Genomic DNA, 27,684 nt, shown 5'->3' on the forward strand with positions numbered 1-27,684 from the left:
ATAAGAGGTTACCTTTAATCAAGAAAGGCCTATGAAGTTCAGGGATTCTCTCTCAACTGGAGAGTAAGTCTTCTAGCTTCCTCTCCAGGCCTCTTGCTTCACGAAGCTCCCCCAGGGACATTCTCCTTCATCTCCAAAGGTCACTGGTCAGTGGACTCTGCATCGTGGTACTCTCATCCTTTTGAAAATGGGACTCTCTCCAAAATGCTTCTTCTTTTAATGGTTTCCAGTAAACTAATCAAGACCCATGTGGAATGGGTGGAACCACACCTCCATGGAGATAATCTAATCAACTTTTCAAGTTTTATATGTCCAACATAAAATATTGAATAGGGTTTAAAAGAAATGTTTGCTCCCACAAGATTGACTAGGATTAAAACATGGCTTTTCTAGGGTACATAAATTCTTTCAAACCAGCACAGTGTTGTTCCGAGAAAAACTACAATTTGATTTAAAAACTAAACACACTGAGGACTGTGAACCTCAACCTTGTCCTTTTAGCCTTGCAGGTTTAAAACATTCCATCAAATGAAAGAGACCCTAGAGTAATCTCCAGTTCTTTGCTCTGGTTAGTGATTCGAGAGCCCTGCACTGTGGCCCCTTCAGCAGCCTATTTGGAGCCTGGGAGCTGTCATCTCCCTTACTGTACTGAATTAAGTTATGTGTCCTCCTGCAGCAGCTGAACCTCCCTGCATGTGACCCAAAACCCTCCCAGCTGGTGAGGCCTCAGGATGAGTTTGCACATCCGTACTTGTGGAAAAGGAAGGGACTTACAAATACCACTGGATTCAAGTTATTCATTCAGACTAATGTGGCCATCTTGGATACAAAAAGCTGGAAGGGATTTAGGCATATGTAAGGCCCAAGGGAATTCAATTTCAAGACTTAATATCTTCTACCTCCCATTTCAGTTTAGATATTTTGGGATGCAGTGCCTATTAGTTTTAATTGGACTAGTTAGAAAACAAGGTGACATAACCCATGGATTCTAATTAGCTTAAAATAGTTAGGACAGATAAAATGTCAATTAAATTTTGTGAGTCTGAATAGATTCATGCCAAATCTGAAAACAACTGAAAGCCACTGATGACTCCCAATAAATACTTTATTCTCTCAATTTTGATATTCACACACATGCGCCTGTGTTTGTGTGTGTTGCATGTTAAAGGAAACTCCTTTCACCAGCCTTTCCATTTGTTTTTCATTCTGAACTAAGTTTTTACATACATGAACAAAGGGGAGCAAAGGTCAATCTGGCTGACCCCGCTCATCCAGCTCTGCTGGGACACCCATGGCTCATTCTAATGCCCCATGTTTTCTCCTGCACCACATCAAGAGCTTACAGCACATGAAATGCTCAAATTTCCATGCTACCATAGTGATAGACCAATAGAAGTAGTTTCTTTTGCTTACCATGCCTTCCCCAAACTATACCACTCACCCAAATTCTTCCTCTGCAGTAGAAAGCAACCTGCTCTGTTTGTGAGACTCAAACTAATTGAGCTGAGGACCCTCCATTTCAGAAATGATTTGCCATTAGGTCTGAGCCAAAGGTAGAGGACAACAGGGAGAGAGAATTAAAAATATCTTACAGAAGGAGCAGAATGTATTTAGATAACAGTACCCTAATTAGCATGTGAATTTCTCTTCAGCCCTCCACCGCTGGGTTGGGGCTACCTCCACCAAACTCTTTAAACAGCATTTGCAATTTCCTTTGGCTAACTGATGGAGCTCTTCCTACAAAACTTTTGCTATCTTCTTGAAACTTCCTTCTGCAGCAAATACCTTAGTCTCCAGGTTTCATTCATTCTCTAATCAAATTGAAGGTTTTCTGGAATGTTATAAGTTTCAGTTCTTAAGGCTCACAGTAATTCTTTTGGAACAAATTGAATACCTGCCTCAGTTATCAACTGCACCTCACCTGTAACTTGCACCCTGTCCCATAACATAATGTAGTTCTATGGGCAAAAGATACAGGGAGAGCTTTAGAGCTGCCAAAGAGATGAGACCCTGGGAGAAGTGGGGCTGTAGTCTTCCCGATCCATGGAGAGCTATTCTATGCTCAGTCATTAGCCTTTGGGTGTCAAGTGAAGTACCTCAGATAGCTTCTGACTGTGCTCCTAAAGTTTGGTCTCAATATTCTAGTTCTTAGAAATGCAAATGATCAATAAATCTTACGATGAGGCATACTAGTCCAGTGTCTGTTTTGCAAGAAATCCCATCTTGATAAATAAAATGTTACACTTCCCTGATCTGGAATTCTTGCTTCGTTGACATGAGAAATACTGTTGTATAAATATATTTTATATTTAAAACTTATTCTGGGGGTTTCATTATTTTCTTCTTCTTGCCCCTCTGATTTTTCAAATGTAGTGTTTTTTTCATAACACCTACTCCTTGGGCTCTGGGAGAGTTATTTATTTGGGGGATTCATTGAGAAGCTCATTGCTTGTCTCTCTCAGTACACTCACTAAATAGGGTCTATCTCTGCTGGAAACATGATTGAGGGTACTTTTTGTTTTGTTTCGGACACTATATGTCCATGGATGAATTTCTGTTCTCCTAAGTTGAAACATCATTCTACTTATTTTTATTTTTGTTCTGATAAAATGGGAGGTTTAATGGGCAGCTATTTCCTAGGCAATTTCCTATCAATCCTACTTTTAGATTTCAGTTTGGATAATAAATTATATTGATCACAAAGTACTTGCATACATACAGCTATTTTGAGGTACTGCAGCCCTCAGAAATGAACCTCAAGAGTTCCTCATGAATTTGCAACACGGATAGGATAAAAATAAATGATTGTGATTCACAATATTTCTTCAAATTTTGCAAGTTTCATATAGAAAATTGTAAAGTGATGGTCCTCCCTCACAATATACTATTTAAAGTAAAAACCTTCTCCAGGTGTGATGGAAGAAAGTTCAACAAAGGAAGAAGGGAAGACTAAGCAAGAATAAGCTTTTTTGAAACTGACCCTAAATATTGATAAGCGGGAAACTGAACACTGGACATCATGTATGGTTACCCAGGAAATAACATGACATGGAAAACACTGGTAAATAAAACTCACATGTAAATCCAAAAGACCTCAAAGAAAAGACTGAAATTTCTTCTCTTTGTGTTTCAAAAACAATTCCAGAGTTCAAAGTAATAAAATACTGCCACAAATGTATATAAAAACAATTAGCTGTGCTCATAACAAATAAAGAAAGCTACATTCAGTTATCTTTCACATATATTTAATCTCAGGCCAAGGGTAAGAACTGTCCACTCTGCTTCATAAAATCTAGAATAGAAAAATCCATGCCCAAATCTTTTCTAATTTCAAATGATTGCTTCTCATGAGATGACTAAAAATGTCTGTGGGGTGAGATTTGTTGCATTCACACTAAGCTAGAACCAGGAAGTATATAAAACTACTGTCTTAGAATTTCTACATTAACAAACAGTAGCTGTTTTAGAAGCATTGCCTAGAGTAAAACCTAGCTGCTTTAATTTTCTAGGCCTCTTCTACTTACTTACAATGGATCCCTCCAGACTTTCATAAATTGAGCTTTGTTAAAAAAATCCCTTTTTGTTTATCAAACTCACTGCTTCACCATTAATAAAACAGAAGGCTTAAAGGTAAATAGGAACATCAGAAGGTAGTTCCCCTCTGGTCCTGCCATTTTTCCACGTATTCTTCTAAACTCCTAGGAGTCGCCCTGCCCCATCTTGGCAGACCCACTTGAGGTTGTCATCACTGTCAAACTTAACTCTTTTCATTTTTGAGTCTGAAGAATTTATAGGGTCAGCTTTTGTTACCTTCCCACAGACACAGTCAGACAGTCTGAGAAGTCAGCTATGGAAAGTCTTCTGGGAGCTGCCATTGAGAAGAAAATTCCTCTTCTCAAACTGCTGTCCCCCGTCTACCATGGTTGTGCACTCCTCTGATGGGAGGGTCATGCCAACAGGGTTCTCCAGCAGCTCCCTCTCATTCTCCAGCCAGATCAATTCATGGGAATGGGGGATGTCAAATTACTCACTCATGGCAAACTTTTTGTGACTGTATTTCCTAACAAATGCAACACAGTTGATTAAGAAAACCATAATGACCAGGCAGAAGAAACAGAGCAGGGTGTACATGCCAACCTGCAGGTCAGTCCCACTTACGTCACTGACAGGTCATCGAGATTATTGGGATCTGGCTACTTCCCTCCAATGGAGCAGCTTGTGAAGAAATTTGGATCATCACTCAAGTAACTTCCCTTCCATGGGAGACTGTGGGGTTGTGATTTTGTTGGTGCTTTCTTCTTGGTCAGTGAATGCAACATGTTGCAACCACACCTGAACTGCTCTTTCCTGATTTCCTTCACATTCTATGGAATTACTGATGTGGTCTTTACATTCCCAGTTTATGCCCTCAATGCCAATGGTGTGTCCTGGTGCTCATTCTTTTTTTTTTCTTCAAATTTTGCTCTGACTTTTCCTTCACCCACAGTAAACACACTTTTCCTCTTTGTCTTCTGACAAGGATCACTGATCATAAGTTCAAACTTAATCAAGGGTCATTGCTCTTCACCTCCTGCAACCATACAGGACACCTGGAAATTTGGCTGGATAGACACCCCCATTTCATCCAATGATGAGACAATGATTGGAAAATCCGTGTGATCATAAATGTCTAAAGGTGTCACTGAACCATCAGTGAATAAAATCCAAGTGCTGACTACTGCTTTCTAAGACAAATGAAGCCAAAACATTATGTTATAACCTAATTTCTGCAAATTTGCAAAAACAAATATGATTTCCTATATATCAGTCTTCAAATATACAGATTGAGAAAAATAAAGTCCTATATTTCATAATCTTGAACAGTTTTTGTCATGCCTTGAACTGACATCAATTATTTACTATAGCCCCACTGGAGTATGAAACAAACATCATACATCAAAAAATGCAGTAAAATGCATATAAATTTATTACATGATGTATTAGTTAGGGTTCTCTAGAGAAACAGAATCAACAGGAAATATCCATAAATATAAAATTTATAAAAGTGTCTCATAACCATGGGAATGTAAAGTCCAAAATCTGTAGGGCAGGCCGTGAAGCTGACAACTCCAATGCAGGGTCTGGACAAACTCCACAGGAGAGGCTTGCCAGCCAAAGCAGGAAGAGCAGAGAAGCTGTCTCTTCTCAATCCTCCTTTAAAAATTTCCACTGATTAGATTAAATATCACACATTGCAGAAGACACTCACCTTGGCTGATTACAAATGGAATCAGCTATGGATGTAGCTGACATGATCATGATTTAATTCGTGAAATGTTCTCATAGCAACAGACAGGCCAGCACTTGCCCAGCCAGACAAACAGGTACCACCACCCGACTGAATTGACACCTGAACTTGGCCATGATAGTCCATCCCTTCTCAACTTGGCAGTTATATACAACACCTTAAATCATACTTAATTTCTAAGTAGAAAACAATAAAAGGCATTTTTTCCTCACCTAACAATACTTAACAATACCTATACAAACCAGAAACACATTAAGTCTCCCCAGAGTAGGGTGCAGGTCCTTGGGTAATATACATTCTTAAACTTGATCCCTTACAAATTAAATACTATAACATCATCAAAACAGCTTTACAGTTCTCATTTCGGTAACTGATCACGTGGTCATAGTTCATATTTATCACTACCTTCTTCCAATACCCATTCCATGTTCCCTCTACCCTCAGCAAGCACTTCAGCTAGCCATGGTTCTTTGCCTGGTAGGGTGATCCAAACCTTCATTCCTGAAGTTTCAGAGAGATTGGTAGTCCTGCCTGGATTGGGTTGTTGCTGTTTTCCATTGATTTTAATCAGGTCTAAAAGGCACCTTATGGGATCTCTTATATTCCAAGAACTCTTCTTTACTTCTATTGTGTAGTTGTAGTCCTATTTCCCCGATAGTCAGGGTCAATCACCCCAGCCAGTAATGTAATCCCCTTCTTGGCTTGTTGATCCAGTGGCATAAGTAGACCAAAGTGACCAGGTGTCAGTCTTAGATTCCAGTTCAATGGAATAACTGTTCTTTCTCCTGGTAGAAGTATTCCCCCTTTTGGAACTAAAACTTGTAGACTATTAGAGCTCAAGATTGCCGGGATAGGAAGCAAAAATTTTTCCAGTGGATCACTAAGGGTAATAGTGAGTGGTGCCACTCCCATTTTCACCCCTTGGTTCCTGGACCCATGGACCCTGGCTTTGGAAGAAACAGCACCATGCAGTGGATCCTGATTCAGAGCATACACATCTTCCTGGAGAACACTACCCCAGCCCTGCAAGGTACTGGCACTTAGTTGGCCTGTCCTTGAGTTTTCAAATGGCCATTCCACTGTTCTATCAATCCAGCTGTTTCTGAATGATGGGGAAGATGGTAAGACCAGAAAATTCCATGAGCATGTGCCCATTCCCACACTTTATTTGCTCTGATGTTTGTTCCCTGATCAGAAGCAATGCTATGTGGAATACCATGATGATGGATAAGGCATTCTGTAAGTCCATGGATGGTAGTTTGAGAAGAAGCATTGTGTGCAGGGAAAGCAAACCCATATCCAAAGGATGTATCTATTATAGCCAGAACCAACCACTGGCCCTTCCATGAAGGAAGTAGTCCAATGTAATCAACCTGCCACCATGTAGTTGGCTGGTCACCTCGAGGAATAGTGCCATATTGGGGGCTGAGTCTATGCTGCTGGCAGATTGGGCACTCAGCAGTGGCTGTAGCCAAGTCAGCCTTGGTGAGTGGAAGTCCATGTTGCTGAGCCCATGCATAACCTCCATCCCTACCACCATGACCACTTTGTTCATGAACCCATTAGACAATGACAGGAGTTGTTGGGGAAAAAGGCTGACTGGTATTGACAAAATGGATTATTGTGCTGGTTTGAAAAGGTGTATGTCCCCTAGAAAAGCCATGTTTTAATCTAAATCCCATTTCATAAAGGCAGAATAATCCCTATTCAATAGTATACGTTTGAAACTGTAATCAGATCATCTCCCTGGAGATATGATTTAATCAAGAGTGGTTTTTAAGCTGGATTAGGTGATGACATGTCTCCACCCATTTGGGTGGGTCTTGATAAGTTTCTGGAGTCCTATAAAAGAAGAAACATTTTGGAGAAGAAGAGATTCAGAGAGAGCAGAGCAGAACAACATAGCCATGAAAAGCAGCCATGAATAGCAGCCAGCGACCTTTGGAGATGAAGAAGGGAAATGCCTCCCAGGGAGCTTCATGAAACAGGAAGCCAGGAGAAGAAGCTAGCAGATGATACTGTGTTTGCCATGTGCCCTTCCAGATGAGAGAGGAACGCTGACTGTATTCACCATGTGCCTTCTCACTTGAGAGAGAAACCCTGAACTTCATCTGCCTTCTTGAACCAAGGTATCTTTCCCTGGATGCCTTTGATTGGCCATTTCTATAAGCTTGTTGTAATTGGGACATTTTCTCAGCCTTAGAACTATAAACTAGCAACTTATTATATTCCCCTTTTTAAAGCCATTCTGTTTCTGGTATATTGCATTCTGGCAGCTAGCAAACTAGAACAGTCATCTTATTCACTTGATTATTAAAACCTTCTTCTACTGAAGTCAGTTTCTGGTGCACATTCACATGGGACACAAATATCTTCATGTTTTAGCCCACTCAGAAAGGTTTATCCCATACCTCTTTCCCAGACCTCTTTGTTACCAATTTTCCAATTATGGTCTTTCCATGTCCCTAACCATTCAGCCAAACCATGAGCAACAGCCCATGAGTCAGTATACAAATGCACCTTTGGCCAGTTCTCCTTCCTAGAAAAATGAACAACCAGGTGCATTTCTCAATGTTCTGCCCACTAGGAGGATTCCCCATCACCAGTGGGGAATCTTCAAGGATAACCCAGAAAGGGGTTGTAGTGCTGCAGCTGTCCACTTTCAGGTGGTGCCTGCATATCATGTCAAATCATCTGTAAACCAGGCCTGAGTTTTCCCTTCCTCAGTCATTTCACTGTAAGGAACTCCCCAAGAGGCCATAGATCTGGTCTGGGAAATAGAAGGTAATGTGGAAGGAGTGGAGACCACATGCATTTGGGAAACTTCCTTATGTAACTTACCTGTGCCTTCAGGACCTGCTCCAGCCCTATCTCATGTATGTCATTTCCATTTTATGATGGAGTACTGCTGTGCATGCACAGCTTTATGGCTTGGTGGGTCAGACAACACCCAGCTCATGATAGGCAACTCAAGTCTTAGGGTAACATGGCAGCCCATGGTTAAGTGTTCAGTTTCTACCAAGGCCCACTAGCAGGCCAAAAGCTGTTTCTCAAAAAGATAGTAGTTATTTGCAGTAGATGGTAAGGCTGTGCTCTAAAACCCTAAGTGTCTGCATTGTGATTCTCCTATAGGGGCCCGTCAAAGGCTCCAAACAGCATCTCTACTTGCCACTGACACTTCCAGCAACATTGGATCTGGTAGATCATATCGTCCAAGTGGCAGAGCAGCTTTACAGCAGCCTGGACCTGTCTCAGAGCCTCCTCTTATTCAGGTCCCCACTCAAAATTAGCAGCATTTCTAGTCACTTAATAAATAGGCTGGAGTAGCACACCCAAATGAGGAATATGTTGTCACCAAATCCAAAGAGACCAACTACACATTTTTCCTCATTTTGTTTGTAGGGGGACCAGATGCAGCAATTTATCCTTCACCTTAGAAGGGATATATTGACATGCCTCACACCACTGGACACCTAGAAATTTCACTGAGGTGGAAGGCCCCTGTATTTTTGTTGGATTTATCTCCCATCCTCTGACATGCAAATGCCTTAACAATAAGTCTAGAGTAGTTGCTACTTCTTGCTCACTGGGTCCAATCAGCATGTCATCAATATAATGGACCAGTGTGATGTCTTATGGGAGGGAGAAATGATCAAGTTCCCTGTGGACAAGATTATGACATAGGGATGGAGACTTTGTATACCCCTGAGGTAGAACAGTGAAAGTAAAATGCTGACCTTGCCAGCTGAAAGAAAACTGTTTCTGGTGGTCCTTAGTAACAGCTATTGAAAAAACAGTGTCTGCCAGATCTATAGCTGCATACCAGGTACTAGGGGATGTATTGATATGCTTAAGCAATGATACCACATCTGGAACAGCTGCTGCAGGTGAAGTTACCACCTAGTTGAGTTTAAGTTATTCCACTGTCATCCTCCAAGACCCATATGCTTTCTGCACAGGCCAAAGAGGAGAGTTGAATGGGGATGTGGTGGGACCACCCCTGCATCCTTCAAGTCCTTAAGAGTGGCAGTAATCCCTGCAATTCCTCCAGGAATGCAGTATTGCTTCTGATTTACTATTTTGCTAAGTAGGGGCAGTTTTAGTGGCTTCCACTTAGACCTTCCCACCATTATAGCCCTCACAACACAAGTTAGAGAGCCAATGTGGGGTTTCTGCCAGTTGCTCAGTATGTGTATACCAATTTTACATTCTGGAACTGGGGAAATAACAACATAATGTGTCCAGGGGCCCACTGGACCTACTATGAGATGGTCCTGAGCTAAAACTCCATCAATCATCTGACCTCCATAAGCTTCCACTCTCACTGGTGGACCAGAGTGATGTTTTGGGTCCCCTGGAATTAATTCACTTCTGAACTAATGTCTAATAAGCCCCCAAATATCTGATCATTTCCTTTTCCCCAATGCACAGTTACCCTGGTAAAAGCCATTGGTCTCCTTGGGGAAGGCTTAGAGGAACACTTGACAGTATAAATTTGTGGCAGTGTAACAGGGTTCTTCCCCAAAGGGACATGGCCTCCTCTTCATTCAAGGGGCTCTGGGTCTGTAAATTGTCTCAAGTCTAGAAATTAATTAAGGGGCCATGACTCTGTGTTTTTGTAATTCAAGTTAGACATCTGTTCACCTGACCTAGAACTAGTTTTTTTACACAGGTCAAAAAAGAATTTAGTAGACTGCCCATCTATTGTACTATTAGGTACCCCATGATTTACTAGCCAATGGTGCAAATCTCTGAATGTCAGATTATTTTGACTCCTGTTTGAGTTTGCTTTCTATTATAAAAACCATGTCCACCCTGTCTTTGGTGACTATGTGCTGCCACCTGGCTTCTGCAAACTTGGGATCTGATCATCCCCACTGTGTTTTAAGACTCCAGCTTAGTGATAGCAGTTCCCACAGTAATATCTGACTTACAGAGAAATGCAACTACAGAGCTCTTCAGGGATGATGGCACTAGTCTCACAAGTTTATTTCTCACTGTTCTTGTAAAAGGTGTATCCTCTGGACATTACTGGGGTGTAAGAGCAGGCTTTGCACAATAAATCCACTCTAACGTCCATTCTCTCTAAGCCTCTGGATTCCCTCCTCTGCATTATACTCAGGCAGTTCTGGCATTTCAACCTCATGTAATATCAGCCAACTTTTGACCCATGTTTCAGCCAACCATCTAAACAAACTGTTAATGCCTTTTCTAACCCTTTGTTCTATAGCACTGAATGCAGAATCTCTGCTTAGTGGGCATATATCAATAAATTCAGCCTGATTTTATTGATATATTCCTCCCACCATTATCCCACATCTGTAAAATCCATTGCTACACATATTCCCCTGATTTCTGTCTATATAAAATGGAAAACCCACATAGTTCTTTTGGTGTACAACATACCTCCTTATGTTTGATACTTTAAACCTCACCTTTAGGGGCCTTTTAGAACTTGTTTCATGAAGACATTTTCCACCTTCATCTCCAAAGGTTGCTGGCTAGTGGACTCTGCTTCTCATGGCTATGTTGTTCTGCTCTGCTCTCTCTGAATCTCCCACTCTCTAAAATGTTTCCTCTTCTATAGGACTTCAGAAACTAATCAAAACTCACCCAAATGGGTGGAGACATGCCTCTACCTAATCCACTTTAACAACCACTATTCATTAAATCACATCTCCAGGGAGATGATCTCATTACATTTCAAACACATAATACTGAATAGGGATTAGAAGAAGTGGCTGCCTTTACAAAATGGGATTAGGATTAAAACATGGCTTTTCTAGGGTACATACATCATTTCAAACCAGCACAGAATAAACTTGTGACTTAATTAATCCCCTTTATTAAAGCCAATCCATTTCTGGAATATTGTATTCCAGCAGCTTGAACAAACCAAAACAGATTTAAACATATTTTGGTACCAGAGAAGTGGGATGCTGTGGTTTGCAAAAACCAAACTTGTTGGAAAGGCTTTTGAAATGGATAAGGGGAAGAATCTGGAAGAGTTCTGAGGAGCTTGACAGAGAAGGCCTAGAATGCTTTTAAGAGACTGTTGATAGAAATATGGACATTAAAGATACTTCTCATGAGGGCTTAGAAATGAGCAATGTATCATTGCAAACTGGAAGAAAGGCAATCCTTGTTTTAAACTTGCAGAGAATTTGCAAAAATTGAGTCCTGGTGCTAGATGGAAGGGAGAATTTGAAAGCAACCAGCTAGGATATCTAGTTGAGGAAATCTTCAAACTAAATATGGAAATGCAGCCTGGCTTCTTCTTGTAGCTTAGCTTAAAATCCACAGGGAAGAGATAAGTTGAGAACTGAACTCTTGGGTACAAAATAGCCAGAAATTGATGGTCTTAAAAGTTCTGAGTTTTCAGAAACAGGGACCCCAGCAGCAGTAGCAATTGCACACATGAGGATTGAACCAAACATGGAACCAGTCAGCCATGTCAGGACAAACCAGGATTGGAGATGGGAGTTATCCAGAAAAGATCTGTGTTAAGTCCTATTGTCTGATGGCTTTAACCCCTGTATAGTGCATGCTAAACCAAGATATTTTTTGTGAGATCTGTATAAATGGAACCACTGCCAATCTGGACTAAAAGGGACAAACTGAAGGGAAAAAAAACGTTCACAGTAAAACCATGGAAGCTAAGGTCTGAAGCCAAGAAATCTCGAACCAGGAGAAAGGACCTGCACATCCACATGGAAAGGGTGAGTTTACCCTGGAGGCAGGGGACAAGCAAAAGAGTTTCATCTCCTTGAGCCTCAGAGAGAGTAGAGCACATTCCCGGAGCACTGGGCAGAGCCTCACTGCCACTCCAGTGATCTGAGAGGGTTGAGCATGTGACTCAGAGACGGAAGAGAGTCAGAGTGCTGCACCAATGCTTGGGGGGGGGTGCTGAAAAAAGGTGGTCTCCCCAACGTTCCCCTAGATTGCAAGCATCATTCCCCCATGGGAGAGAACAGGGCCACTGCAGAAACCCTTGTAAAGAGTAGGACTGCTCCTCTTCCAAGCCCTGAGGATGATAAAGGGCCCACAGACTGAAATCTAAGGGAGTCTGCCCTGCAGTTTTTTGGAAATGTTTGGGTCCAATGACCTGTTTTCTTTCCAATTTCTCCCTATGGCAATGGGAATGTTCATCCTATGATTGTCCTTCCATTGTGTATTGGAAGCAGACAACTTGTTCTAAGCTTCACAGGTCCACAGCCAGAAAAGAATTTTGCCTTAGGACATATCATGCCTGTGGCTTATTTTGATGAGATTTTGTACTGTTTCTGACTTTCTATTATTACTGAAATAGCTGAAGGCATTTGTGATATTGTGATACAATAAATATATTTTGTATATGGAAAGAACATGCCCTTTGGGGGTTCAGAGGGTGTAATGTGCTGGTTTGAAACTGAGGGTGGAATGTGCTGGTTTTCTGTTCTGTTAAAAAAAAACAGGAAAGTCATGCTCTTTTACTCCTAATCCAATCTTGTGGGGTAGACCTACCTTCAGAGGTAGAACCATGGAGACTGGAGGCTGAAGTCAAAAAGCCTTAGGCCAGGAGATTGGGCCCACCCAAGTACTTGGAAAGGGTGAGTTTGCCATGAAGGGAGAGGATGTGCCTTCCACCTCATTGCAGTGGAAAAGCCATGTCGCCTCAGGCCTTGAAGAAGGTGGAACACATTCCTTGGGGATTGGGGAGAGCCTGGCTGCCACCACATGGAGAGGCTGAGCATGTGCCCCAGAGATGGCAGAGAGCCAGATATAGCCCCAATACTTGGAGAGGGTGGATCCAAGAAAAAAGTGGGTCTCCCCAGTGTCCCCCAAGGAGAGAGGAAGATGGCTGTACAGACCCTTAGAAAGGGTGGGACTGCCTCTTTCTAAAGCCCTGAAGATAAATGACTCTCAGACTTTGAAATCTAATTGACTTTATCCTGCAGGTTTCCAAAACTGCTTGGGTCCAGTTCCTTCCAATTTCTCCCTATGGAAATATGAATATGCATCATTTGACTGTCTCTCCTTTGTATGTTGACAGGAACTGACTTATTCTGAGTTTTACAGACCTAGAGCTATAAGAGAATTCTGCCTTAGAACAGACCATGCCTGTAGCTGACTTTGATGAGATTTTGCACCGTGTCTGACTTTGTGTTGCATTAGTATTCAGTACTGAGATGTTTTAAACAGCTTTCTGATATTGTGATGGAATGAATGTGTTTTGTATATGGGAAAAACACATCATTTTTAGGGGCCAGAGAATGGAATATTCTGGTTTGAAAGGATTATGTACCCTAGAAAAGCCATGCTTTAATCCTGAAATATCTTGTAGAGGCAGTCATTTCTTTTAATACCTATGCAGTACTGTAGGTTGGAAACTTGATTAGATTATCTCCCACTGAGATGGGGCACATCCAACTGTGGGTATTAACCTTTGATTAAGGGAGATGTGACTCTACCCATTCCAATTGGGTCTTAATTAATTTACTGGAATCCTTTAAAAGAGGAAACATTTTGGGAGATCCATGAGAACCACAAGAGGCCATGGCACCATGTTCACCATGCGCCTTTCCAGTTGAGAGAGAAAACCTGAACTTCATCAGCCTTCTTGAGTGAAGGTACTTTAATTTGGACATTTTTATAGACTTGCTTTAATTGGAACATTTTCACAGCCTTAGAACTGTAAATTTGCAACTTAATAAATGCCCCTTTTTAAAAGCCATTCTGCTTCTGGGATATCACATCCCAGCAGCTAGCAAATTAGAACAAACATACATATATAAAAAAGCAATACATTTCAAAGCAAAGCACAACAATTAATTGAAGAACAGATTTCAGAGTTTCATATGAGTTACAATTTCACAATTTTATGTTTTACTACTAGCTGTTCCAAGACACTGGAGACTAAAAGAAGTATCAATATAATGACTCAGTAATCATATTCATTTGCTAAACCCTATCTTCTCTGTGGAATTAACTGCACCATCTGCTTTGATCTTTCTCCCAGTCTTTAGGGTTATTTGGGCTATGCTCATTTCAACTTTCTCATGTTGGAAGTCATGTCAATAATATGGGGTTGAGAGGATGGAACTAATTGATGTTCTGGAGAGGCTGGCCTCTCAGTGTTTCAGGATCTATCTGGCCTAGGAAGCCATCTGAAAGTTGTAGGTTTCTTGAAAGTAACTAGATTCCTGGTTCATGGAATCTTCGTAGAATCTGGTTGAGAACATTTGATTAGATTATTTCTGCAGAGGTTTGGTTCTGTACATTTCAGGTGGGTCTTAATGAACTTAATGAACACCTCATGATAAAAGGAGCTAAGGAAGTTGTCTTGGGGGCAATGGGAACCATTGTTGTCCATTCAGGTTTGTCAATCCTACTAACAACTATAGATATCAACACTGAGCCTAATTCTTCTATATCTGCTGCCACTAATAACCTTCTTCCAGCTAAGCCAGTCTCCATAAAACCGGTAGTAACCCATACATTTCTTCAAACCCATGGGCTACCTCCTGCCTCAAGTTAAACAAAATACCATATTAGTAATACCACCAAAGAAAAAGAGCAATCTACCTATCAAGTCTTACTTAAGGAATGCCAAAGGATAATTAATGTGCACTCAATATTATACTCAAGATGCCCATAATTGGTGCATGTAAATCAAGACTGTCATCATACAGAGTGAATACCAACAAGCCTTTAGGATTACAGAGATAAAATTATAGCTCTTACTGATTGTTAGGATGATAACAAACATAAACCCTCCCAATAATTCATGCCTTTACACATAAAGGTCTCTTTCCCTATCAATTACAATGATGCCCTCCCTTCTCCAATACAAACTTCACTTACTACAGGAGAAAGGAACTGCACCAAATGGTCAATGACACATTGCCATAGACGTTCTCTTTACCTACTATTCTAGTCTGCTAGCTGCCAGAATGTGATATACCAGAAACAGAATGGCTTTTTAAAAAAAGGGAATTTAATAAGTTGCTAGTTGACAGTTCTAAGGGTGAGAAAATGTCCCAATTAAAGCAGTCTATAAAAATGTCCACTCTAAGGCATCAGGGAAAGATACCTTGGTTCAAGAAGACCGATGAAGTTCAGGGTTTCTCTCTCATCTGGAAACGCACATAGTAAACATGGCGACATCTCCTTGCTTTCACTCCAGGCTTCTTATTTCATGAAGCTCTCCCAGGGCCGGATTTCTTCTTTATCTCCAAAGGTCTCTGGTGGCGTGGGCTCTTTGTTTCATGGTTCTCTTGTCGTTCTCAAAAAGAGACTCTCTCCAAAATGCTTTCTCTTTTAAAGGATTCCAGTAAACTAATCAAGACCCTCATGGAATGGGTAGAGTCACATTTCCCTCTGTTCAAAAGTTCACACCCACCATTGGGTAAGTCAAACCTCTGTGGAGACAATCTAATCAAGTTTCTGACATACAGTACTGACTAGGGATTAAAAGAAACAGTTTTTCCCACAAGACTGATTAGGATTAAAACATAGCTTTCCTAGGATACATAAATCCTTTCAAACCGGGACACCAACTAAACAATGTTTTCAGGAATTGTCACACATACAACATAATAGCACCAACACTAAAGCATGCCAAAAGACTCAGGACCTACAACCAGCATGGGAATTCTTCCCTGATAGGTCAAGAATTTCATTTTTCCCAATATCAATCACAGACTTCACAAAACACTCAAGAGAAATGGCTTTGAAACAATTAAAATACTGCCGGCCCACAATTAATAATCATAGCTCTTGGATGGTTCAACAAAGGCAATTCTTATGAAATGCAAATTAAAAGGGAAACCTAACTTCACTTTCCATGGATGAGTCACCTCCCAATCTGATACCAACATACTTACCATTACAACAAAATCTGCCAAGCTTACCCAGAAGTAAACTCAGTAAGTCTGAAGTTCCCAAGTTCTGGCTAGACCTTAGGAAATATTTGAAGGGGATTGCCCTCCTTCAAGGGTTTCCTTAAAAAACACTTATAGAGGAATTCCGGAGAAGATGGCGGCTTAGTAAGACGCGCGGATCTTAGTTCCTCCTCCAGAACAGCTACTAGGGGAGTAGAAACGATACAGAACAGCTCCTGGAGCCACGACAGAGATCAAAAAGACAGCATACTCCATCCTGGAACGGCTGACTGGCTGGGAGAACCCGCTCCGGTGAGATCGCTGAGGGGCGCGGGCTTCCCCGGGCTGGGGTGGCAAGCGGCCGGAGTCTCTCCATTCCTCCTTCCCGGGCCAGCTGGAAGAATTGGACAGGCGGCTCCCTCAAGCCATGGCGGCTGGCGCCCCCCCATGCGCGGCCCCCCCAACCAACTGGGAGAATTGGATCGGAGATCCCCAGGCCACAGAGAATGGTGACCGGGGTCCCTTCCAAACACGTGACTTCCCGGTCCGGCTGGGAATGGTGCACTCTCCTGGGCCACGGCGGCTGGCACCCTCCCACCATGCTTGGCGCCCCAGGCCGACTAGGAGATTCGGACGGGCGCTTTCCTGGGCTGCGGCGGCTGGCGACCCTCCCCGCGTTCGGATCCCCAGGCTGGCTGGCACTCTTCCAAGCTGCTTCGGCTGGCGAACCTCTCCCACGGCGAGAGTTTTCCAAAGTTAAAGGACCCACAGCACCTTTTACTGGTGGGACCCGCAGACAAACGTGTGCCACGAGCACCACCTACTGGGCAGGATAAGAAAAACAGAACCCAGAGATTTCACAGAAAAATCTTTCAACCTGTTGGGTCCAACACCCAGGGAAATCTGATTAAATGCCCAGACGCCAGCAGAAGATAATGGATCACGCTCAGAAAATTGAAGATATGGCCCAGTCAAAGGAACAAACCAATAGTTCAAATGAGATACATGAGCTGAGACAACTAATGCTGAATATACGAACAGAAATGGAAAACCTCTTCAAAAACGAAATCAATAAATTGAGGGAGGACATGAAGAAGACATGGGCTGAACAAAAAGAAGAAATAGAAAAACTGAAAAAACAAATCACAGAACTTATGGAAGTGAAGGATAAAGTAGAAAAGATGGAAAAAACAATGGATACCTACAATGATAGATTTAAAGAGACAGAAGATAGAATTAGTGATTTGGAGGATGGAACATCTGAATTCCAAAAAGAAACCGAAACTATAGGGAAAAGAATGGAAAAATTTGAACAAGGGATCAGGGAACTCAAGGACAATGTGAAGCACACAAATATACATGCTGTGGGTGTCCCAGAAGGAGAAGAGAAGGGAAAAGGAGGAGAAAAACTAATGGAAGAAATTATCACTGAAAATTTCCCAACTCTTATGAAAGACCTAAAATTACAGATCCAAGAAGTGCAGCGCACCCCAAAGAGAATAGACCCAAATAGGCATTCTCCAAGACACTTACTACTTAGAATGTCAGAGGTCAAACAGAAAGAGAGGATCTTGAAAGCAACAAGAGAAAAGCAATCCATCACATACAAGGGAAACCCAATAAGACTATGTGTAGATTTCTCAGCAGAAACCATGGAAGCTAGAAGACAGTGAGATGATATATTTAAATTACTAAAAGAGAAAAACTGCCAACCAAGACTCCTATATCCAGCAAAATTGTCCTTCAGAAATGAGGGAGAAATTAAAACATTCTCAGACAAAAAGTCACTGAGAGAATTTGTGACCAAGAGACCAGCTCTGCAAGAAATACTAAAGGGAGCACTAGAGTCAGATACGAAAAGACAGAAGAGAGAGGCATGGAGAAGAGTGTAGAAAGAAGGAAAGTCAGATATGATATATATAATACAAAAGGCAAAATGGTAGAGGAAAATATTATCCAAACAGTAATAACACAAAATATTAATGGACTGAATTCCCCAATCAAAAGACATAGACTGGCAGAATGGATTAAAAAACAGGATCCTTCTATATGCTGTCTACAGAAAACACATCTTAGACCCAAAGATAAACATAGGTTGAAAGTGAAAGGTTGGGAAAAGATATTTCATGCAAATAACAACCAGAAAAGAGCAGGAGTAGCTATACTAATATCCAACAAAGTAGACTTCAAATGTAAAACAGTTAAAAGAGACAAAGAAGGACACTATCTACTAATAAAAGGAACAATTAAACAAGAAGACATAACAATCATAAATATTTATGCACCGAACCAGAATGCCCCAAAATACGTGAGGAATACACTGCAAACACTGAAAAGGGAAATAGACACATATACCATAATAGTTGGAGACTTCAATTCACCACTCTCATCAATGGACGGAACATCTAGACAGAGGATCAATAAAGAAATAGAGAATCTGAATATTACTATAAATGAGCTAGACTTAACAGATATTTATAGGACATTACATCCCACAACAGCAGGATGCACCTTTTCTCAAGTGCTCATGGATCATTCTCAAAGATAGACCATATGCTGGGTCACAAAGAAAGTCTTAACAAATTTAAAAAGATTGAAATCATACACAACACTTTCGCGGATCATAAAGGAATGAAGTTGGAAATCAATAATAGGCGGAGTGCCAGAAAATTCACAAATATGTGGAGGCTTAACAACACACTCTTAAACAACGAGTGGGTCAAAGAAGAAATTGCAAGAGAAATTAGTAAATACCTCGAGGTGAATGAAAACGAAAACACAACATATCAAAACTTATGGGACGCAGCAGAGGCAGTGCTAAGAGGGAAATTTATTGCCCTAAATGCATATACCAGAAAATAAGAAAAGGCAAAAATGCAGGAGTTAACTGTCCCCTTGGAAGAACTGGAGAAAGAACAGCAAACTAATCTCAAAGCAAGCAAAAGGAAAGAAATAACAAAGATTAGAGCAGAAATAAATGAAATTGAAAACAATAGAGAAAATCAATAAGACCAGAAGTTGGTTCTATGAGAAAATCAATAAGATTGATGGGCCCTTAGCAAGATTGACAAAAAGAAGAAGAGAGAGGATGCAAATAAATAAGATCAGATATGGAAGAGGAGACATAACTACTGACCTCACAGAAATAAAGGAGGTAATAACAGGATACTATGAACAACTTTACACTAATAAATACAACAATTTAGATGAAATGGACGGGTTCCTGGAAAGACATGAACAACCAGCTTTGACTCAAGAAGAAATGGATGACCTCAACAAACCAATCACAAGTAAAGAAATTCAATCAGTCATTCAAAAGCTTCCTAAAAAGAAAAGTCCAGGACCAGACAGCTTCACATGTGAATTCTATCAAACATTCCAGAAAGAATTAGTACCAACTCTCCTCAAACTCTTCAAAACAATCAAAGTAGAGGAAAAACTACCTAATTCATTCTATGAAGCCAACATCACCCTCATACCAAAACCAGGCAAAGATATTACAAAAAAAAGAAAACTACAGACCAATCTCTCTAATGAATATAGATGCAAAAATCCTCAATAAAATTCTAGCAAATCGTATCCAACAACACATTAAAAGAATTATAAATCATGACCAAGTAGGATTCATCCCAGGTATGCAAGGATGGTTCAACATAAGAAAATCAATTCATTAATACACCATATCAACAAATCAAAGCAGAAAAATCACATGATCATCTCAATTGATGCAGAGAAGGCATTTGACAAGATTCAACATCCTTTCCTGTTGAAAACACTTCAAAAAATAGGAATACAAGAAAACTTCCTTAAAATGATAGAGGGAATATATGAAAAACCCACAGCTAATTTCATCCTCAATGGGGAAAAATTGAAAACTTTCCCTCTAAGATCAGGAACAAGACAAGGATGTCCATTATCACCACTATTATTCAACATTGTGTTGGAGGTTCTAGCCAGAGCAATTAGAGAAGAAAAAGAAATACAAGGCATCAAAATTGGAAAGGAAGAAGTAAAACTATCACTGTTTGCAGACGATATGATACTATACATCGAAAACCCGGAAAAATCCACAACAAAACTACTAGAGCTAATAAATGAGTACAGCAAAGTAGCAGGTTACAAGATCAACATTCAAAAATCTGTAGAATTTCTATACACTAGTAATGAACAAGCTGAGGGGGAAATCAAGAAACGAATCCCATTTACAATTGCGACTAAAAGAATAAAATACCTAGGAATAAATTTAACTAAAGAGACAAAAAACCTATATAAAGAAAACTACAAAAAACTGTTAAAAGAAATCACAGAAGACCTAAATAGATGGAAGGGCATACCGTGTTCATGGATTGGAAGACTAAATATAGTTAAGATGTCAATCCTACCTAAATACAGATTCAATGCAATACCAATCAAAATCCCAACACCTTATTTTTCAGAAATAGAAAAAACAATAAGCAAATTTATCTGGAAGGGCAGTGTGCCCTGAATTGCTAAAAACATCTTGAGGAAAAAAAAAATGAAACTGGAGGTCTCACGCTGCCTGACTTTAAGGCTTATTATGAAGCCACAGTGGTCAAAACAGCATGGTATTGGCATAAAGATAGATATATCGACCAATGGAATAGAATAGAGTGCTCAGATATAGACCCTCTCATCTATGGACATTTGATCTTTGATAAGGCAGTCAAGCCAACTCACCTGGGACAGAACAGTCTCTTCAATAAATGGTGCCTAGAGAACTGGATATCCATATGCAAAAGAATGAAAGAAGACCCATATCTCACACCCTATACAAAAGTTAACTCAAAATGGATCAAAGATCTAAACATTAGGTCTAAGACCATAAAACAGTTAGAGGAAAATGTAGGGAGATATCTTATGAAACTTACAATTGGAGGCGGTTTTATGGACCTTAAACCTAAAGCAATAGCACTGAAGAAGGAAATAAATAAATGGGAGCTCCTCAAAATTAAACACTTTTGTGCATTAAAGAACTTCATCAAGAAAGTAGAAAGACAGCCTACACAATGGGAGACAATATTTGGAAATGACATATCAGATAAAGGTCTAGTATCCAGAATTTATAAAGAGATTGTCCAACTCAACAACAAAAAGACAGCCAACCCAATTACAAAATGGGAAAAAGACTTGAACAGACACCTCTCAGAAGAGGAAATACAAATGGCCAAAAGGCACATGAAGAGATGCTCAATGTCCCTGGCCATTAGAGAAATGCAAATCAAAACCACAATGAGATATCATCTCACACCCACCAGAATGGCCATTATCAACAAAACAGAAAATGACAAGTGCTGGAGAGGATGCGGAGAAAGAGGCACACTTATCCACTGTTGGTGGGAATATCAAATGGTGCAACCACTGTGGAAGGCAGTTTGGCGGTTCCTCAAAAAGCTGAATATAGAATTGCCATACGACCCAGCAATACCATTGCTGGGTATCTACTCAAAGGACTTAAGGGCAAAGACACAAACGGACATTTGCACACCAATGTTTATAGCAGTGTTATTTACAATTGCAAAGAGATGGAAACAGCCAAAATGTCCATCAACAGACGAGTGGCTAAACAAACTGTGGTATATACATACGATGGAATATTATGCAGCTTTAAGACAGGATAAACTTATGAAGCATGTAATAACATGGATGGACCTAGAGAACATTATGCTGAGTGAGTCTAGCCAAAAACTAAAGGACAAATACTGTATGGTCCCACTGATGTGAACGGACATTCGAGAATAAACTTGGAATATGTCATTGGTAACAGAGTCCAGCAGGAGTTAGAAACAGGGTAAGATAGTGGGTAATTGGAGCTGAAGGGTACAGACTGTGCAACAGGACTAGATACAAAAACTCAAAAATGGACAGCACAATAATACCTAATTGTACAGTAATCATGTTAAAACACTGAATGAAGCTGCATCTGAGCTATAAAAAAAAAACACTTATACACCTTACAGAAGATAGAAGCAATAATGAGAAACCTAATAGCAAAATTAACCTGGGAAGAAATATATTGGTTTTATCATACTGCCCTCTCCCAGGGCCACCCAAAGTCCATCAAGGCTAGATAGTCACCTCAGGAAAAAAATTCCCCAAGAATAAAGATGATGGAATAAATATTGCCTAGGGTTGGTCAAGGGGAAGACTGATTGGGGAAGTCATTTGATTCCCAAACAGGACCACCTTATAGGCCCAATTGGCTCCCAGTGCTCCTTGTATATTCTGTGTTCCTATGAAAGTAAGTTTGTGTGGCATAGTGCAATTCCAGGTGGTGTTAGTTGGGCCATATAATGTTAGAAATCCAAGTTGTCTTGTTCCATTTTGTGTTATTTGTGGTAAGCACTTTTACAAAAGCAACAATGGTTCAAACAACATTCACAAGGTATAAGTACAAATTACAGTCATTTGACAAATAAAGGTGATGTTTTAAATGACTACTGGAATCTCAAAATAAACAGAATAAAACTCTTCCATTAAAAATGAAATACAATGGGCGGGCCACAGTGGCTCAGCAGGTAAGAGTGCTTGCCTGCCATGCTGAAGGACCCGGGTTCGATTCCCGGTGCCTAACCATGTGAAAAAAAAAAAACAAAATGAAATAGAAGGCAGTGTGATGGTGGCTCAGTGGCAGAATTCTTGTCTACCATGCCACAGACCCAGGTTCGATTCCCAGTGCCTGTCTTCAAACACACACACACAAAAGGAACAGAGTGTAGAAACTCAGGCAGCAAGTTACTTTGTAGCAGAACTTACTGCTCAGAAAACAGAGTCACACCATTGATGAGACTCTAATAAAGCCAACATGAAATTACACAGAATAAAATGTTTACACAATATGTAGTAGGAGAAATTGAAAGAGATTCTACAGTACAATACCAGTAAGATGAGTCAACATATTGACATCACTTGATGCTAAAGACCTATGAGTAAAGGAAAAAACAATAGTTTTTCTGTCTAGACTGATGCATCAACAGACCTCACCAACATTATTCTATAATATTTAAAATTTTTTTAAAATGATGGTAAAGTCAATAACACTTTTTCTGCTGACCTAAGCAAGCAAAGGACAGGATATTTAATGTATGTCTTCCTATCTGGAAACAAAAAAGGTCTATCTTGTAGAAATTACGTTGGCATCTGGTGCTAAGAGTGACCCATGGTTCCATTTGACTGGTACTCTTGTTTAAAACAAAACAAAACAAACAAACAAACAAAAAATCTGACTTCACAATGGCCTGTTTTCTTCACAGAAAAGTACCCAAAGCTTGGAGAGATGAAATGAAAAAAAAAAGTTTTGTTTAAAGCTACAAAAAAAAAAAACAATAAATTTTATTAAACTAAGATCTGGTACACTAAAATTTGTTTAAAGAACTGTGTGAAAACCTGAACAAAGAGCCAAAAAATCTCCTGTGACATAGAGAAAATCAGTGCTTGGCAGAGGAAGAATTCTCTGAATGAAGGTGAATTTCAGGAGCACTTTCAAAGCAACTGTAGACCAGATTTCTGCTAAGGACTTTGAAAACGAACAGCTACTGAAACCAGCCAACTTAACAAATATCTCTCATCACATGAAACAGCTGAACAAGACTCTGCTCTACAAGGCCACAGAGAAAATATTTCAGATTTTAAGTGACAAGATTCTTGGTAAAATATCAAGAAGTCATGTGGTAAAAAGTAATCTTCAAATGTTTCCACTGCTGTTTGAACTTAAGTGAGGAAGGGTCATTGCAAATCTCAAAAACTTGCTGACCAGGAAGAACAAAATTGAGCAAAATAGTACAGTATTTTCCCTGTCTTTGCAAACAGGTGCAAAACTGGGTAAGAAAACTTCTCTCTGACTCTTCTACTCAGGCTAAGAAGATGACGTCAAGAAGGAAAAATATACACTCAAGATGAGATTTAATGATCTCCTCCTGAAAAAGTTCTGGATTTCTGTGAAACACTACTGTCCTATGCCAATCATAGGAGAGTAATGGAATTTTGTTGCAGGTTTTTAACTTCCCATGTGCACAACCAAGCATCAAGAACCTTTTTTTAGGAACCTTGATGCTTCCTAAAACAGCATCAAGAACAAGTTAGAAATCATCTTGTGTCAGCTTAATATGAAATCTGTACGTAGTTATCTACAAATTCAACACAGCGAAAACAGGTTAACTGGAGATTATTCTTACACATTTTACAGATATCCCCCTTTTAGTTTAGGTGTATTAGAGAGGCTAGAGGGAAGTGCCTGTGTTCCACTCACCATGTTTCATGAAGATGATTGTAAAACAATATAGCTTTTGCAATGTGACTGTGTAATTGCAAAAATCTTGTGTCTGATGCTCATTTTATCTACAGCATGGACAGATGAGTAAAAAATATGGATTAAAAATAAATAATAGGGGGAACAAATGTTAAAATAAATTGGTAGATGGAAATACTAGCGGTCAATGAGAGGAAAGGGTAAGGGGTATGATATGTATGAGTTTTTTTCTATTTTCTTTTTATTTCTTTTTCTGGAGTGATGCAAATGTTCTAAGAAATGATCAGTGGGGTGGGCGACGGTGGCTTAGCAGGCAGAGCTCTGGCCTGCCATGCCAGAGACCAGGTTCGATTCCCCTTGCCTGCCCTTGCCAAAAAAAAAAAAAAAGATCAATGATGAATACACAACTATGTGATGATCTGATGATATTGTGAGCCACTGATTGTATACCATGTATGGAATGTTTGTACGCTAAGAATGCTTGTGTTTGAATGGTGATTATCAATAAAAATAGTAAAAATAAATAAAAAACAAATAAAAAATAAAAGTAACTATAATTGTTTTCATTTTAGTTTAACTGCTGTCATTTAATTGATGCTACATTTGATGTTTTTATTGAACTTTGTTATTTTTGTAATGTCTAGGAAAGTATTTTATATATACATATGTTTAGTAAAGACAAACTGAACAATACCATTTCATTGAATCCTCTGGAATTAGATACTGTCCTACTATTGTGCTTTAGTTGAAAAAAGGTCTACCAGTTGTTTTGTTTATGGTAGTCTTAGTCTGTTTGGTGTTTGGATTTTGTTTTGATTTGGTTTGCTTTTGGAAAATAAAGCTCTTATAAATCATCACTTTAAATATTCTAAATTAAAAAAAAAAGAACACCTAGGGCATTATATAAGATTTTACAAAGATTTCATGCACTATGGTACCTTTCCAGAACCTACAATCTCCAGATGGGTCCCTGGACCAGATAAGTCCTTAAATGCAGAGGGCCCAACCTCTCCAGAACATCAACAAGTTCCATCCTCCTTTCCCATATTATATACAGCCCCCTATAACATGAAAACGTTAGAATGGGCATAGTCCAAATACCACTAAAGAGTGGGACAGAAGGATCAACGTAGATGGTGAAGTTATACAGAGAAGGTCAGGTTTAACAAACTAGTATGGTTGCTGAATCAGTATACTGCTATTTCTTTTAGTTTCTAGTATCTTAGAGCAGTTAAAAGTAAATACGTAAAATTGTAGAATTGTAACCCATACCAAATTCTAAAACCTGCTCTACAAGTAACTGTTGTGGCATATTTTGAAATTTATTTTTTTTGTGTATACGTTATTTTTCACAAAAAAGTCGACTGTGATGATAAATTTCATGTAACATCTATATGGTGATATGTGAATGACTGTATAGTTCTGATGATTACATAGTATGTGAATATATAATATATAAAAAGTAATTAATTTAAAAAAACAATAAAATCAAGGAAACGAAAACACCTAAATTCAAAACTTAACAGAAAATACCAAAAATGAACTATTTTTCTTACATTTTGTGTTAACATGTATATAACACAAAATTTCTCATTTGAACCATTTTCATGTGTACAAGTCAGAGATATTACATTCACATTACTGTTCTACTATTGCCACTATCCATTACCAAAACTTTTTCACCACCCCCAACAGAAATTCTGTACTCATGAAGCAATGACTCCCCTTCTCCCCACAATCGTACAGTACCCTGTAATATACTTTCTGTCTCTATGAACTTACTTTTTTCTAGGTATAGCTGATATTAAAAAATATATATACAACATTAAGGAGAAAAAAAAAGTATTTGCAATATATCCCAGAAAAATGTGGGCAGTGAATAAAAAAGTATTTGCAAAGTCCCTTTGAGAGAATGGGAAGAAAGAAAGTTGATAGTCAACTTTCCCACTTGAGCAATTCCTGATATTCTCACAAGCAGTGTGGACAACCAAATCAATAGGCCGAGCCCTTGATCTTGGGGTTCACCCCTATAAAACTTATTTCTGCAGAGCACAGGCTAAGTCTACTTGAAATCAGTCCTAAGAGTCACCCTCCAGAGAACCTCCTTTGTTGCTCAGATGTGGCCTCTCTCTCTAAGCCAACCTGGCAGGTGAACTCACTGCCCTTCCCTCTTGGGACCTGATTCACAGGGGTATAAGGTTCTCTGACAATGTGGGACAGAATCCTGGGATGAGCTAGGGCCTGGCATCAAGGAATTGAGAAAGACTTCTTGACCAAAAGGGGGAAGAGAGAAATGAGACAAAATAAAGTTTCAATGGCTGAGAAATTTCAAACAGAGTTACAAAGTTATCCTGGAGGTTATTCTTATGCATTATATAGACATCCCTTCCTTAAAACTCCTGAGAACAGTTAATGGGTTGCAGTACATAAGCAAGTGATGAATTACGAAATGTAGCTTTAAAAATGGTACATCACGGTGTCATTCCTGGCTCTTACCCAGCATGTTGTAGAGCCAGTGGTCGCTCCCAATGTGGGTCTGTGACCCTGTTCCAGAGAGAGCAGAGTAATCCCTATGCACATACTAAGTTGCTTGTGTTTGGTGCCAATACATCAGGTGGCAGTCTGATACACTAAACTAGGAAACTATTCTGTGGCTCACCCCTCAAAAATGTGCCCTGCAAGCAAAAAAGCAGTTTGCAGGCAGCTAAAGTAGTACAAGATCAATTACATCACAGTGGCCTGCAGGAAAGAATTACCTACTTTAAGTCCTGTAACAGAGCACCCAGGGAGAAAGTCTATTTCACAAAGAATAGAGGGGGCATTTGATTTCCTGTAAATGGGGGGACACCTAAGGCCAAGAGCAAACATAAGCCCAGAACAAGACATCAAAAAGACGGAGAGGAACCTGCACTTCACATTCACCTCAAGTTGATGTCACGCGGCACGGGACAGCGGAGGGGCGGCCGAGCCGGCGGGAAAGCGGAGGCGGAGGAGGGGCTCTCACCAGTACGATGGGGCGCTGACAGGAACCGGCCGAGCTGCACCACCCGGCTCGGCGCCTGTGAAGCCGGCAGCTCCTCTCTGGGCGCACGGCGTATCCCTCGCCGCCAGCCGCTGGGGTGTTTTCAAGCAAACCCCGGTGGCGGGCCAGGCGGCGGCGGCGGAACCTGCCCGCATTCCGGACCACGTCTGCAGGGCGCCGCGCCCACCGCACGCCCAGGCCGGCCGGATAGCGCGCGCGGGGGGCGGGGCGGGGCGCACGCGCCGCC

At 40.2% G+C, this 27,684-nt stretch overlaps 1 pseudogene; it reads right to left on the reverse strand.

The window, feature by feature from the left end:
• Nucleotides 1–2,367: 2,367 nt before the first annotated feature.
• On the reverse strand, nucleotides 2,368–27,592 carry LOC143673226 (transmembrane protein 132B-like; annotated as a pseudogene).
• Nucleotides 27,593–27,684: the final 92 nt, after the last annotated feature.

The sequence above is a fragment of the Tamandua tetradactyla genome, unplaced genomic scaffold (genome assembly GCF_023851605.1).
Source record: "Tamandua tetradactyla isolate mTamTet1 unplaced genomic scaffold, mTamTet1.pri scaffold_209_ctg1, whole genome shotgun sequence".
NCBI classification, from domain to species: domain Eukaryota; kingdom Metazoa; phylum Chordata; class Mammalia; order Pilosa; family Myrmecophagidae; genus Tamandua; species Tamandua tetradactyla.